General features: G+C 33.3%; 1 long non-coding RNA gene across 1 annotated transcript; it reads right to left on the bottom strand.

Annotated features, from left to right (window-relative positions):
• Positions 1-69: 69 nt before the first annotated feature.
• Positions 70-12,261, bottom strand: LOC129901575 (uncharacterized). Its single transcript, XR_008769875.1, has 2 exons — positions 12,027-12,261; positions 70-1,344 (listed from the first exon to the last, which is right to left on the bottom strand). It is a non-coding gene; the product is annotated as an uncharacterized LOC129901575 (long non-coding RNA).
• Positions 12,262-17,433: the final 5,172 nt, after the last annotated feature.

Raw genomic sequence — 17,433 nt, 5'->3', positions numbered from 1 at the left:
GCAACTCTTAAAGTCAGAAATAATAAATTTATCAGAGCCCATATATATAATATCATCGACATAAAGACAAACAACCAGAAAATCACCAATTTACTCATCATGCAACTCTTAAAAGTCAGAAACAATAAATTTACCAAAGCCCATATATATAATATCATCGACAAAAAGACAAACAACCAGAAAATCACCAGTACCTTGCTTTTTCACATAAAGTGTAGGTTCATTTTCACTTATTCTGAACTACTGCTATTTAAAAAAAGAATAAAATATTATATACCATGCTCATGGAGCTTGCTTTAGGCCGTACAGTGCCTTCTTTAATCTGTATGTTTTGATCTTTCATTCACTAGAGATGAAGCCTTCAGGTTGGTAGACATATACTCCTTCATTTAAGTCACCATTTAGGAAGGCGTGTAGACTTAATATCAAATTGGAACATAGGCCAACCAAGTTAAGAAGCCAAGAGTAGAGTAATTGTAACCGTTTGAAAGCGAGCTACCGGTGAGAATATCTCTTCAAGGTCAGTTCCTGTTCCTTGCTGGGAGTATGTTCTTGCAACAAGTTGAGCATTATGCCTTTCGGCACTTCTATTAGCGAAAACATGAAGGAAAAATATAAAGAACAAGGAAGAACAACAATATTTAACATGGTTCGGATCAGAATGATTCTACATCCACCAGAGAACAACTGTCTTTATATTAACAAAGAAGGAGAAGAGATCCCAAATACATCTAAGAGAATTGCTTTCTTAACTCTCTACTCTTCTAATGTATTTTACAAATATCTTAAACTATGAGAAAGGAAAGTGAGAGGTGTGTTTTAAATTAATTAGGAGCTATCTATTTATAGGAATAAATTCTTTTTTTGATGTCATCCATGACATCACTATGTATCAAAATGTCAAGGTTTAACTTTTGTAACCATTTTATGATTTACCAAACTTTCACCTACAACGTTACTACCTTAAGTTTTTGTACCAATGAAAAATTATCTTTCTACCAAATATTTACACTAATTCAACTAGAATCTTGTCAATTTTAACAACTTTCATCAGCATTGTACTTCATTTTGAAAATCCATTTCACCCCAGTAACATTCTTCCCTTTAGGAAAATCAACCCACTCCCAGATTTTCTTTTACTCAATGGATTGAATCTCTTCAATTATTAAATTTTTCCACTCAGGTTGCTCCGAAACCTCTTCATAACAAGTTGGTTCAGCAGTTAACAAGGCAAAGTGGCAAGCTGAATAAATATCTTTCAATAATCAAAACCTTGTAGGTGGTGTTTCGCTGGATGATGCCGAAGATGGAGAATGGGCACTGGCTGGATTAAAATTGTTGTTGCTGCTGCCATGAGAACAAAGGTTAGTATTACTTCTGTGACTCGGTCTTCATTGGTCTACATAAGTCAGCATGTATAAGATCAAGATAACGGGCAACTCTCTATGATTTTCCTACATGAAATAATTTCCTACTTTGTTTCTTGAATATGCAACCTTCATAGCTCACCTATTTTTGATAATCCAACTATCATATTCTTTTTAGTCAACAATTTCTGCCCATTAATGTTCAAATGGCCATAGTGAAGATGCCATAGTTGAGTTTTATTAACACCGTTAGCAAGTAAGGCCTTTTTTACGACACTTGAGACATTAAGGGGAAACATTTGGGTCATAGGCACAACTGCAATAGTCAGACCAGATAGCATATCACTGACAACAAATGATTTATTTTGAAATACAACAGAGTAAACACTAGCCATCAATTGTTCAACACTTTGCAAATTATGAACCAAATGAGGAATAAGTTGCACATTTGACGTCAGAGCCAAAAATACAACATTTAGTCATTATTTACCTCATATTTTAGCATTTTTAATTATCTTTTGAGTATTGATTATATCATTTTGTACTTAATATTTTATTTTATTGTGTAGAAATAAAGCGGTGTGAAAAAGAAGAAATTTAGAGCTAAATTAAACAAAAAGCAAATGAAAAAGAAAGGAAAAAAGGAAGGGTGACAAAAGAGGAGATAGAAAATTAACGGCAACAATGAAAAGAAAAGACTCTACAAGTGTGGAAGTTTTCTCTGTATTGAAGCTACAATATACCCAGTTACCAGAGTCTTAAAAAGATGAAAACTAGTAAACAAAAGAACACGTTTATTCTCCTAAAATATTGAATCTAAAAAATGACTCCACTATTCTTATAGTGTAAAGACTAGAAAACAACTTATTTGACTCTTAAACAAATGCAACAACAAAATCACTACTCCACAAAGCTAGTTGCCAACATTCCCTTTGTGTCCACCAATGGGCAATAAAAGTCCTATATCGCCTTCCGGCGGATGGAGCATGAAATATCTTTCAGTTTAATTTGCAAACACCGAGCTGATCACATAGCTTTAGGAATCACACTGGTTTTGGGGGCTTTGTGCACATGTTTGTGATATGCTCTTCGCTTCTACAATATATAAGGCTAATCTTTGCATCCTTAGTTAAATCCCACAAGAAGTGGTATTTTACATTGATTTGCTTACTCTGTCCATGTTCAACTGAATTCTTTGAACGATTAATCACTAAAGTATTGTCACAAAAAATTGGCATTGGTCCTTCCAGTTTGAAATAAAGTTCTTTAAAAGTAATATTTCTTATCCAAACAGCATGACACAAGCACATAATGTTGCAACAACATACTCTACCTCAGTAGTCGACAAAGTAACAATAGGTTGTTTCTTTGAAGACCAACAACTCCAAACCCTACAAGAAAAAATAGTTGCCTTTACTTACCTATCCTCTTGAACTAGTAATGACTAGATTGACGATTTTGGTAAGATTAAGTTAAGCCCTGCACTGGAAGAAATTAATAGCATTACTAGATATCCACTCTTGAGTGCTGAGAGTGATGAGTTTAATGCATTGCCAGTGTTGGAAAATAGCACACAGCGGAAGCATTTCAGAATCATACTGCTTACATGAATTATAGACAACAACCATAAATACATATCACATACAAAGTATGCTGAAAATTAACTCAAGGAATACCTCTTGAAGCGTGAACAAATATCTTGAAGCATGTCATACTCCAGTTCTACGGTCTTCTACACTGATCTCAATTAATTAACACCTGAACTCTCTCAATACTTGGGTGGGCAAATATTGTATAGAAAACTAATTGTCTTTCTAGTTTAGCAGAAATCCCTATTTATAGAGATTTCTTCCTAGTTCAAAAAGGAGAAGAAAACCCACACTATTCTTGAAAAACAAGAAACCCACGTGCTTCCTCCCTTTATTCTTAATTACTGAGGTTTCTTATTATGGAAATAATTTTAAAAATTAATTTGATTTATTCTTACCATAATAAATTACAAATCATTCCACTAAAAATTCATAATTGCACTCCTCTATTTATATTTCAAAATTCTCCATGTTAAGATTATAGATACTAATCAATAAATTAAATTACTGACGAATTTAATTCAATGATTAATTTTCTTTAGAGCAATACTTAACTTATTTCATGTGCCAGATTCATAAATCTACCGCTGGATTTGCACATGAAAACTTATAAGCTTCTCATAAAATAGTGTATCACCAATTTCTATATTGAGACATGGATTCCATCAACTAACTAATTATTTCACCAATATATATTATTATCATCCAATCTACTAGGCATATAGATCCATCTCAAAATCTCACCTTTTAATAAATCAACACGATAATTAATATATATACAAATCATAATTGTTATATCAAGATTGAAAATATAAGTACATTTAATAGTTTAGAGAATATATTTTTATCAGTCATTCTAAAATATCTATCTCTACTCGGTCTCATTCAATACATACAAAATGCACAAGCATGAGAAGTTAGAACTATACCATTCTCATAACAAGATAAATTACATTTAATCTCGTGCTACAATCTTTCTGATGGTTTGTTCAAATTCTCATCTACGATTGTGAACTATAACTTTTAACTTATAAGAACCGGTGATTTAATCTTCTGTATATAAGCTAAAACTCTATACACCAAATTATCTACTATATAAGTTGAGGACACATAATGACAAAATGATCTATTTAATGTAACACTTTATTAAATCGAATAAATAAATAATTGTTCAATAAATAATACTATATCCAAATGCATGATTAATAGTATATCCTTACAATCTCCCACTTAGACTCATAACCATGCACCTACAACTCTAACACCCATTCCTTCAATATGCCTATCATAAGACTTTTGTGGTAAAGCTTTTGTGAAAGGGTCAGCCAGGTTGTTTTCTGATGCAATCTTTGCAACCATCACATATCCTCTTTGCACTATTTCTCAAATCAAATGGTACTTACGTTCAATGTGTTTTTCCTTTTTATGGCTCCGTGGTTCCTTTGAATTTGCAACTGCACCACTATTATCACAATACATTATGAGTGGCGCTTCTATCGCAGGGACAACTGCCAAGTCTTTCAGAAAGTTTCTGAGCCATACTGCCTCCTTAGACGCCTTAGAGTCTGCTACATATTCGGGTTCCATGATAGAATTAGCACCACAGGTTTATTTAATGCTCCTCCAAATAATGGCTCCACCTCCCAAAGTAAACACATTTCTTGAGGTCGACTTTTTAGAGTCCATGTCAGATTGGAAATCTGAGTTTGTGTACCCTAAGGGCACCAATTCAGTTGAATGATAGACTAGCATATAATCCCTAGTCCTTTTCAGGTACTTGATTATATTCTTAACTGTTGTCCAGTATTCTCGTCCAGTATTAGATTAAAATCTACTAACCATGACCACGGCAAAGCAGATGTAAGGTCTAGTGCAAAACATCGCATACATGAGGCTTCTCACAGCTAACGAATAAGTAATTGCCTTCATGCTTTCTCTCTCCTCATCTGTCTTAAGACATTGATCCTTAGATAGGGAAATTCCATGTCTAAAAGGAAGAAATGCTTTCTTCGAATCATGTATGCTGAACCTGGTAAGAATTGTATCAATATAAAAAGCTTGAGATAAGCCTATCATCCTTTTCTTGCGATCATGCAAAACCTTGATCCCAAGGATGTGAGCAGCTTCTCCCAAATCATTTATATCAAAATTAGTGGACAACCATTCCTTAACTGAATTCATCAAGCCCACATCATTTTCAATGAGCAAAATATCATCTACATATAATACCAAAAATACCATTTTATCCCCATTCCACTTTTTGTACACAAGACTCGTCAAGACATTGCTCACAACCAAATTTCTTGACTGCATTGTCAAAACAAGTATTTCATGCCCTAGAAGATTGCTTTAATCCATAAATAGACCTTTTAAACTTGCACAACATATGTTTTTTGCCCTTTTCTATGAAACCGTCTGGGTGTCGCATAATGATGCTCTCATCAAGACTTTCATTAAGGAAAGCTTTCTTGATGTCCATTTGCCAAATCTCATAATCATAATGAGCAGCAATAGATAAGAGAATTCTCTAATAGACTTAAGCATGACTACTGGCAAAAAGGTTTCCTCATAATCGATCTCTTTTTTTGAGTAAACCCTTTTGCAATAAGTCTAGCTTTATAAGTTTGCACTTTTTTATCTACTCTTCTCTTTTTCTTATAGATTCACTTGAATCCAATGGGTTTGACTCCATCTACAAGTGGTTATACAAGATCCCAGACTTTATTGGAGTACATGGACTCCATTTCTGATTTCATAGCAATGATCTATTTTTCTGTATCTTTATCTTCCGGTGCTTCTTCGTAATTCACAAGCTCGATATTCAACTCTTTATGGATTTTGTAAAAAGACTCTCCCAAGAATGCATACAAAAGTGGTTTTCTTATCACTCTTCCACTGCAATGAGTCACTACAGGCACAGAGGCAGGTTCAGAGAGAGTTGCATTATTATGATCTTGTGGTGGAACCACATCATTTATAGGATATTGAGTCTTCATGTTATCCTCAGCACCTTGTGGTGAGGAGATTACAACAACTTCTTCCTCTAATGCAATTTGCTCATTACTTCTCCCACTACTTTGATGCAATAGATTTTCAGGAACTTGTACTTGTGGAATTATATGTCTATTAACATCTCTCCCACTACTATAATGTAATGGTATGTTAATTCTAACATATGGGTTTTGAATTTGGTTCTCATTATTTTCAATAGATTGATTTATTATCTCTTTTCTTAATTCTCGTAAAACTAGTTTACTTCTGGGAACATGGTTCGTCAAAAAATCCCTTTCCAAAAATTTGGCATTGGTACTCACAATGACTTTCTTTTCTTTAGGATTATAAAACATACCACCTTTTGTTCGTTTGGGGTATCCAATAAAAACACATACTTTTGTTCTAGAATCCAATTTTTATGTCTTTCCTTTAAGCATATGTGCTGGACATCCCCAAATTCGAACGTATTTCAAATTAGGTTTGTGCCCAGTCCACAATTCAATGGGTGTCATAGGTACAGACTTAGAAGGAACTAAGTTCAGAATATAATTTGTAATTTCTAATGCATATCCCCAAAATGAATAAGGTAAATCAGAGTAACTCATCATAGATCTAACCATTTCTAAAAGATTCTTGTTTCTTCTTTTTTGTTGTGGCATTCTAGGTGTAGATATTTGAGATGTAATTCCTTGTTCTAATAAGTAACTAATGAACTCATTTGAGAGATATTCTCTACCACGATCAGATCGTAGTGACTTGATATATTTCCCATGTCGTTTCTCCATTTCTGTTTAAACTCTTTGAATTTCTCAAAGCATTCAGACTTACGATGCAATAAATAAATATATCTATACTTTGAGTAGTCATCAATGAAAGTCACGAAATACTCATATCCACCTCTCGCTTAAATGCTCATCGGACCACACAAATTAGAATGAATTAGCTCTAATTTATCATTGGCTCTATTTTCTTTTGAGGGGAAAGGTCTCTTAGTCATTTTTCCTTCTAAACAAGATTCACATGTTGGTAGTTCCTCCACTTTCAATGAACCTAAAGGTCCATCTCGAACTAACCTTGAAATCCTATCTATATTTATATGACATAGACGCAAGTGCCACAAATCAGTCTCATTAAATTCAGAAGAATGCTTTCTTTTACTTGAAATGTTAACATTATTTAGTTCTATAGGTTGTTGCAGTTCTGAAGAGATATTAATAATAAAAAGACCATCAATTAATGTACCAACAGAGAAAAAATGTTTATTATAGCTAATAACATAGCCGAAACATTAGCATCATAACCATCTCTCAAAGCTTTAGAAACTAAAATCAAATTTCTTCTAATAGCAGGTGCATATAAAATGTGTTTTAAAATTAAAACTCTACCACTACCAAACAAAATACTAATATTTCCTAATGTTAAAGCTGGAGTTGCTGAACCATCCGCCTGAAAAATACTAACTTTACCTCTAATCATCTTGCATGTTTCTTAAAACCCCTGCAAAGAAGTGCAAATGTGATTAGTGGCTCCTGAGTCTACACACGATGATGTGGAAGAAACAGTCGCTAAAAACGTTTCAACGACAAGTGAAAGTGAGTTACCTATTTTTTTTTGCTTGGCTAAGAAAACTGGATAATGAGCCTTCCAATGACCTGGCATCTTGCAATGAAAACACTTTTTCTTAAGCTTTTTCACGCCTCTGGTTGGATGTGCAACTGCCTTACCTTTGTGAGCCTTTTTCTTCTTCTGTCCACCTTTCGGTTTAGAAGTAGAACCTTTCTTAACATATAGTGCCATGAGTGGTGCCTGTTTTCTGATAATTGTCTTTGCCTCCTACAGCTCATTCAATAATTGCGCCAAAGATAGACCCATCTTATTCATATTATAGTTCAGGCAAAATTGTTGAAAGCTGACTGGCAGGGACTGCAATATCATCTCAACCTAAGAGTCATTGTCAATTTCAGCCCCCAAGACCTCTAATTCATTCAAAAGACTTATTATCTTCAACACATGGTCTCTAACAGGAGTGCCTTCAGGCATCTTAGTGTTCATGAGATCTGTTATGGCAGTCTGCTTAGATGAGCGAATCTGGTCCCCAAACATTTGTTTCAGATTCTCTAGAATCTCAAAAGAAAAAATTATACCTTGATGTTGATGTTGCAGCACATTTGACATTGAAGCTAGAATGTAGCATCACGCCATCTCATCACCTCTTTGCCATTTTTGATAAGCTAACTTATCCTCATCACTAGACTGTTCACTTGGTTTCGATGGACATTCTTCATAGAGTACAAATTTGTACTCTTTAGCAGTTAACACAATGTCAATATTTCTCCAACAATCAACATAATTAGGACCCTCAAGTTTATTTTGACCCAAAATAGTGCTAAGGGGGTTAAAAGGAGACATGTTGAATCTGAGATTAGAAAAATAGTTACAATAGATCAATTAAACATTGAATATTTACATTCAAACTCATCACATACATATACATTCATGATCTTGAATAGCCAATCGATGGGATGGGAGAACTACTCATACAATATACATATATAATGACTGATTATTCACTCTCTGAACTCTTACAGACCTAACTCAGATAGAGAGTCTACTGTTAGTTTAAGTCAAGTGAAAGTTAAGACCCTAGTTACATTGATACAATCATATATTGCTCAGTTCAGGAGAGTTAATATAGATTATCAAACTAGCAATTAAATACATAATTACTTGTATTAAATTCATCCGATAGAAAAGAAGGTCTATGATTATTTCAAGAAAAAATTCGACCAAACCAATTCATAATCAGTTTATGTTTTTAGTGATTTTTCTCATGATATATATAGTCATCCATAAAGATTTAAGGAAGGTTTTGCTACCAATTATTGGAAAATAGCACATCGACTGGGCATGAGCCCTAGTAACTCTCGTAGTCTGGCTAGTCTCTCCTGCTATTGACTTGCCCTTATGGACAGTTGTCGCTTTCCTTGGAGGCATCGCTATAAACATAATAATTCGTTATGGAGGAATTATCCTAATAATATAGCTCTATCGCACGATTTAAAGTAAAAAGGAAGGATAACATCCTAAATGTCCTCTAGCCTCTTGTTTATAGGTGTGGTGCACAACACATCAATAAATAAGACTTTATTAGATACGGTCTGTAGATATTCCGAGGATGAACTACTCTGATACCATTATTTATCACGACCTAACCCCGTGGGTCTTGACTAGTGACCAAACTAGACACTCGTATACACACCTATTATCTATAATCAATCAGCAACTAAATATGATATGAAACTTATACAGAAAAAACGTCGTCTCAAGACTGTCACACACACACACACACACACATATATATATATATATATATACACCAAAACCACCTGTCTCTTGAGGAGTCACAATCATCAAAAGGTAACATAGTACGTGAGCCGACAAGGCTGTCACTACATGTAAGAACGTCCCACTATATACATATATGCACGCTGACAAGGCTGCCACTATACACCATATTCTCAAAATTTACATGTACATACGCAAGCCGATAAGGCTGCCCTTACGAGTAGGAACGTCCCAAACATAAGTCATACTAGTACAGTTGGATAACATCTATATACAACTCACACATGTCTACAGACCTCTAAAAGTATTAACAGTAGCATATGATGGGATAGGGCCCCGCCATATTCCTAGATAAACAAATATATACATCAAAAGGATCGGTACCAAAAATCTAGGCTCTGGGATAATGGAGTACTCCAAAACAGCTGAATGGAAATCTTAAGCTGACGAATTCCCAAAATGAGTATCTATACTTGCAGGCATGAAATGCAGATCTCCGAAAAAAGGGGATCAGTATGAAATATGTACTGAGTATATAAAGCATAAAATACCATAAAGGAGATCACATCTAAAATAGAGATTCAGAAGAAAAGTATAATAATCAAGAAATCACTATACCTGTATTTTATAAATGAAGTCATACATATCATTTTCATATGCCGTACCCGGCCCATTATGGGACTCGATGAATAAAATCGTGTACACATACCATACTTGGTCTGTCATGGGACTCGGTGTCATAATTATATCCTTATTTCATCATATCACATATCCGGCCCTCTAGTGAGGAACTCGGTGAATAATGTAATGAAATCCATACATGATAACATACCCGGCCTATCATAGGACTCGATGGATAATACAATAACAATATGCACGAATAGGGTATCATTAGCAATCATGTACAATTAGATCATCATCTGAGACTCAATAGAATAATCAAAATAAACCATCATTTGAAAATCAAGACAGTCATTTCAAGTACCCTTCGATTGTCATTATGAATTATATCAAATACGAAGTATACCGAAATATGAATTATACCAAATTATGACAAAATATGAATTACACCAAATTATGAATTATACCAACCTAGGACGGCTGGAATCATACACATGTATCAAGACATAATGATATAATTTCTGGAAATTAAGAACATTAGCCATTCTAGTGTATCTAAGAAGAAGAACTTCTTTGAAATTTATAAATTCTTTGTTCGTTTGTTTCATATGGATCATGCCAAAAGAAAAAAATGTTAGATTTACATACCTTTAGCGTTTATTCGCACACAACACGTATATGCTGCCCAATAGCGTCTCAATCTATATTAAGACGTTAAGCTCTACGGTTAAGCTATGAAAAGGCATAAAACATACTTTATCGTTAGTACGTCATTTCTAAAAAATTGGACAACACCTCCCCTATATCGCTCACTCTCCCCACCTCCAAAGCAGCCATACAATCATTAAGCAACATCAACAATCACACGTTCAAATGCCATGTTAAGACCAACCAAGTCGAGATTCAAGAATACTCTGAACAGCCCGCATAATATTTGACTTCCGTTAATTATCAACATGACGACTACGGTGCTATCGAATTACTCCTAATAGTTTGCAGCCATCACACTCTACCGAAATGATTTATAATAGCCCAATAATTATAACCATACAATACATAATCGTAACTACACTTAATTTTTCAATTCAACACAAGCAGCCACACGTTACAACCAGCCCTTAAAACAATTACAACTCTAACTTGACATATCAAATTCTTTCATTTTCATTATATAATCAGCCACAATAACAACCACAACATTAATCGAAATTAATACACCATTTTTAGATTAGAACAGCCCCAACACGGTCCAAACGGAGATTTAACATTAACATATACAATTCCTTCACTTTTAACACATAATCCATAACAATAATAGCAACAACAACAATCAACCCAATCTAATTCAAGCAACTCCAATTCTGTCCATTTCAACACCAACACTAATCATGGAGTTTTTTTACTTTTAATTCCATTTAATACTAGCTAATCTCTTCATTATAACATTATTTTTAGGTTAACGCAGCCCACATTCATAGCATCCGACAAAAATTCAAATCCACACACAACTACTACATCTTCAAGTTATCTTTAATGATCCATAGTCGTAACGTTTTCATTGAAACAACCCTACAGCAGCCCAACCAACATACAACACAACATATATTCTTAATTATCATTAATCTTCCAAGCTCAACAAGAACAACAATAACATATCAAAACAACCCCTAACTAACAACATAAAGATGCTCGAAAATCTTGTGAATACTTGTGAACACACCAAGGAAATCACATATGATTTTTACATCTTATTTCATACTATCTTTTCATCTAATTTTCGTGAGACATAGCAGCAGCCACAAGACAACTATATCACCTATTCATATGCAAGTCAACTATATTATTATCACTATAATTCTTACAACAATCCACAAATCAATTTAACTTCAATTTTAACCATTAAATACCTTTATTCTCATCATAAAAATTTATAACAATAACAATCAAAATACTAAGAAAAATCAGTCCACCATCATCTACACCAAACAACCCCCAACGTCTTCCACCATGCTTCAACATCAACACCCACAATTTCATACATTCATCACACATTTACCAACTTATGCAAGTTTAAATTACCTCCAAGATGAGGAAAAATATGGAATCTTACCTTAAGCTTTAATGACACAATTTGCTTGGAAACTTGAGGACTTGATCAACAATGTTTTTACTGCCCTAATGACTCCATCCTTGCTTCCATGACCTTGAATAATCACCACACTTGAACCCTTAATTTCTTCCTCAAGCCCTAGCTTGGCCGAACTTCTCTCTCTCTACACCTCTCACTTCTTTCTCTAAACTAATTTGGTCAAGAAGAAAAAAATAAATTGTATTTTCAGCATTATCCCTTAAGGCATAGCCTTTATTTGCTTTCTAAAAGCAGCCCCTAACTACCACGTGCCCAACCTACATAGCATCTATCTACCTTTTATTAATTAATTCAGATGGAGACCACACAAGTACTTAGGTTAATTAATTTAATCAATCACTAATTTTTTTTACTTAGTCATCTAACCCCAATTAAATGAACTCCTAGTCTCCAAAATATATTCTAATTAGAATTGGACATTAAAGATTTCTATTTCGTGTCCGAAAATAATCCTGTTTTTAACTTGAGTCGATTCTCTTGCGAATAACTCAACGTATGAAAATACCGACTATACCACTATTCTTGAAAAATAAGAAACCCACGTGCTTCCTCCCTTTTTCTTAGAAATAAGATTCTGAGCTCTAGTTAAATATGGACACTGTAGGAACCACAGAATTAATTACCGACGCTTCATATTATGGAAATAATTCCAAAATTTAATTTGAATTATTCTTACCATAATAAATTATAAATAATTCCACTAAAAATTCATAATTGCACTTTTCTATTTATATTTCGAAATTCTCCATTAAACACTTATGTAATTCTCCATGTTAAGATTACAGATACTAATTAATAAATTAAATTACTGACGAATTTAATTTAATGATTAATTTCCTTTAGAGCAATACTTAACTTATTTCATGTGTTGGATTCATAAATCTACCGACCGGGTTTGCACATGAAATCTTATAAGCTTCTCATAAAAAGGTGTATCATCAATCTTTATATTGAGACATGAATTCCATCAATTAACTAATTATTTCACCAATATATATTATTATCATCCAATCTACTAAGCATATTGACCCATCTCAGAATCTCATAATTAATATATACATATCATAATCGTTATATCAAGATTGAGAATATAAGTACATTTAATAGTTTAGAGAATACGTTTTTATCACTCATTCTAAAACATCTATCTTTACTCGGTCCCGTTCAATACATACAAAATGCACAAGCATGAGAAGTTAGAACTATATCATTCTCATAATCAAGATAAATTACATTTAATCTCGTGCTACAATCTTTCTGATGGTTTGTCCAAATTCTCATCTACGATTGTGAATTATAATTTTTAACTTATAAGAACCGATTATTTAATCTTCTGTGTATAAACTCAAATTCTATACACCAAATCATATACTTTATAAGTTGAGAACACATATATGACAAAATGAGCTATTTAATGTAACACTTTATTGAATTGAATAAATAAATAAATAATTATTCAGTAAATTATACTATATCTAAACGCATGATTAATAGTATATCCTAACAGTAAGCCTAGTTTACATGCGGTTAAAAAGATTGATCGTAATATAAGTGTTATATGCACACTACCTTACCATTATCAAGATAATTTTTCAATTTAAACCTTTAAATACTAAACAAAATATCAATGAACTCTTATAATTTTCATAGGGTGCACCAATAAAGATTACCTCCATAATTGGTGGTTGTTGCTCCTAGGCCCTAGCCTAATCCTACTTCTGACAGTCAGTACTTTTTCCTTGTGTGTGCAATTAATGGCATGTGAGTGATTATTGGCAGGGAGGAGTTTATGATAACTAACTTGATGTATTTGTAGATATTAGTATCTAGACTCGTGCATTGCACGTGAATATCGTAGTACAACTACATTGTAATCATGAGTAACAAAAAAAATCAAAGTGAAAAAGTTCAAGCTGAAATTGATGAACAATCACCCTTTTCAAATGTTGAGATATTGTCTGAACTTGTAAAATTGTAAAATAAAATTTAGGTCGGTAAAGGTGTTGGGTATTATGTCTTACTAAGTAGAGCCTTTAACATTACAAAAAACTATTATTGATTTGACACTTTCTAAACATTTTTTCCGTCACCTTCAGCTAAGTCTTCCCATAAAATCAATCGTTTCCATTCAAACCTGTATATTCAAAAACTGAGTATCATAAAGTTACATTCTCTATATATTGCAGGTTTATCAAATTGGGGTCAGGAATGCAAAGTAATTTTTAACTTATTCGTATGAAATTTCTGCATTTAATTCTTATCATTATGTGTAAGGAAAAACTAACAAAATACTTAAATAAATTATAAAAGAAATCCATAAATGGAGGATGGATCTCCAATAAAAAATGAACTTCAAGCACGAGGTCTTATGCAAAAATAAACGCGAAGCATGACATCTACACTACAACAAAGACAGTTTCTATCTACGATAAATATGCACATTAACAAAGAGTGTTAAAGTCTTTACAATATTAGTTAAGTATCATTAGATCCAATGTTGCTATAGGTTTTGGAAATATTTACAAAGAGTGCTAACTACCTCTAAAAAATATATTTTGCGGCAATTAAAGTATTATCGGTAATTAATTGCTGCTAAAAATTATTTTTTGATGTTGTGCTATAGGATGATTAAAACACAATTCCCTATAGCAGATTGTAGAAGAAATTGCTGTCACATTTTCAGCACACAATTAGTACTCAACAGGGATTTTGTTCAATAATTAGTAAATGGAGACAAAAAGTCTGTTTGTTGTCAGCAATATTTCTAAATTCTAATGTTCTTGTGTGCTCATCAAACTTCTTTTTTAAGGGTTACCGATGCCAAAAAATAAGTAGAAACATGTCCTAAAAGAAAGTTCAATCTTAGAAAATAAATGAATATACCTGCGATATGTTTTGATAATACTGATTCAAGAAAGAGAAGTACGAAAGACCCATGAATCTTTTTGGTTAAAAGAACTGTTAGAAGAAAAAGAATAGGAAATGTGATAAAATGATTACATAGTGTGTTGTGCACCTTTATATGGTATAATGAAGAAAGTAAAAAGATAGCAAAGCAAGAATATTAGAACCGCTGAATTGAAGATTTAACATACAATTAAGGCTGAATATTAAGAGGAATTGACATGAAAGGACAACTGTTACAAATTATTAGCAATTTATAGCCCAATTTTACTTAGCATTAATAGAGAAAAAAAAAGAAATAGCACTAAATATCCCAAAAGTAATTAACATCATTTTTATAGATTTATTTTTTAAAACAACGTGCAACCAACCAACATTAATTAAGGAAACGTGGAATTATTTTTCTTCCTTGTTTTTAGCTCCTATAATTAAGGAAGTTAACTTTTCAGTTTCCTTAAACTTCCAAACTCAAAAAAAGAATTCAACGCCGTACACAACAACATCATGATAGGGACGACACCTTTAATTGTTTTTGTTACGATCCAATTTTTTAGATCATGATTGCATCTGCTAACACCCACCAGCAAGTAAGCCTAACCCTTAACCCTTAGCCTGAAACCAAAGACAACGGGTTATCAAGCAGAAGGTAAGTGAATAAAGCGGAAGGCAAATGACAATTAGAAGAACAAGAACAACTGAAATAAAACATAAGGAACCACTACAAGATCTGTCATTAGTTAGTAATCAAGCATCTAAATTAAAATGGGAGTACAAGTCTTATACAAATACAAAATAGATACAGACAGCCTTCAAAAATAAGTAAAGACTAGTCCTAACCAAGTAGATGGAAATCGACAACTTAGGACGCCAGGAGCTCACCCAATTTCTGAATCAGCAGCTACTCTGCACTGGTCTAAACCAACGACAATAACACGTACTACATGATGCAGAAGTGTAGTATGAGTACAAAAAGAATGATACTCAGTAGGCATAGACCGACTGAGCTCCACAGATAAAACAAGTAGAGATAACATATAACAAGGTAAATACAACACAAATAACTAATCAAGAACTAAAACAATATAGACAAGAAATAAGGAAAAGGATATATAGCGAAAAGAGCAAAGTCAAGAAACGCACCTGAAAGTGCCAACAAACAACCTATTTATGATAAGAAGGCACCATAGGATTCAACTACCCAAGAATGGAATACTAACTATCACCGCTAAAACACATAACCACCTATGGACTAATCCCACTGAACCTAGCAAAAAAATACCAACCACAATTCCAAACTAGGACACCCTACAGACCAACTACAATACAACAAGAGGTGAGAACAAGTATAATCAAATAATAACCGACCGGACGCCCATATTCCCGTCGCCTAGTAAATCTCAAAACTAGTGTCCAAATGATCTAGGTGGTGCGACTCCCGTAACACAGTTTCAAATAGTAAAATTGTGAGAAAGCCTTCTCAAAAGCGGTAGTAAAAACCCATAAAGGACCCGGGATCATACTACAAAACATGTGAAAATGCTCAATTAATGCAATAGTGAAAACCCATGAAGGACCCGGGATCGTATTACCAAACATGTGAAAATGCTCAATCAATGCAAGTGTAACATCCCCTAAAAACGTTGTATACGATGTTTCAATTTTCGCCTAAACATGATACAACCTCTATATTTTGGGAATAACTTTTCATAAGAATATCCAAATTGAGTGATTCAAATTTCTGAGTAACCACAAGATCATTACCTACAACTTTTATGAAGACCATATTTTAAGATTCGGAGGTTAAGTAGGTCAAATAAATTAATTTTTGTAAGGTAGGATGCTTTGACGGAAATGAGTGTTTATAGAAGAAAACTCATATCTCACTGTAGGTTTATCCAAATTGGTTGATTCTTAAACGATATGAAACTAGACTTCCATATCTACAATTCTTATGAAGACACCAAATCCTAATAAGGAATTTATCTTATTCAAACGCAGCTCCCAAAAAGAGTATTCTGTCAAAGATAACTCATTTCACCTACCATAGAAAGATCTAGATACATTTGACATCACTCATGACATAAATTGTCCTCCATTTAACATCATCCATGACATCAATATATTCCACTAAATTTTCAGATTTTTCTTTATAATTATTTTATTTATTGTTAGGTCCTCTTTCCCACCTATAAATACCCACCTTATTTCCTCATTTTATTCATCAAGCTTTCTCAAGCAAATTTTCTCTCTATACACTTCTTTACACATTCTCAAATATAGTTTTAGTTCTTAGTAGTGAAGAAATACTATTTCGGTGATTCATATACTCCGGGTAGTACACAAAACGTTCCGTAGAGGAGAGAAGCTAGACTCAAAAGTGTTCATTAAGTCTTTCGGTACCAACTAAAGCTTCGGTCTCCAGGTATGTAAGGCTTCAATGAGAGTATTCCTTCCACTCTCATGT

The sequence above is a fragment of the Solanum dulcamara genome, chromosome 8 (genome assembly GCF_947179165.1).
Source record: "Solanum dulcamara chromosome 8, daSolDulc1.2, whole genome shotgun sequence".
Classification (NCBI taxonomy): domain Eukaryota; kingdom Viridiplantae; phylum Streptophyta; class Magnoliopsida; order Solanales; family Solanaceae; genus Solanum; species Solanum dulcamara.
Note: the sequence above shows the minus strand (reverse complement) of the source record. Positions and strands in the feature narration are given on the sequence as shown.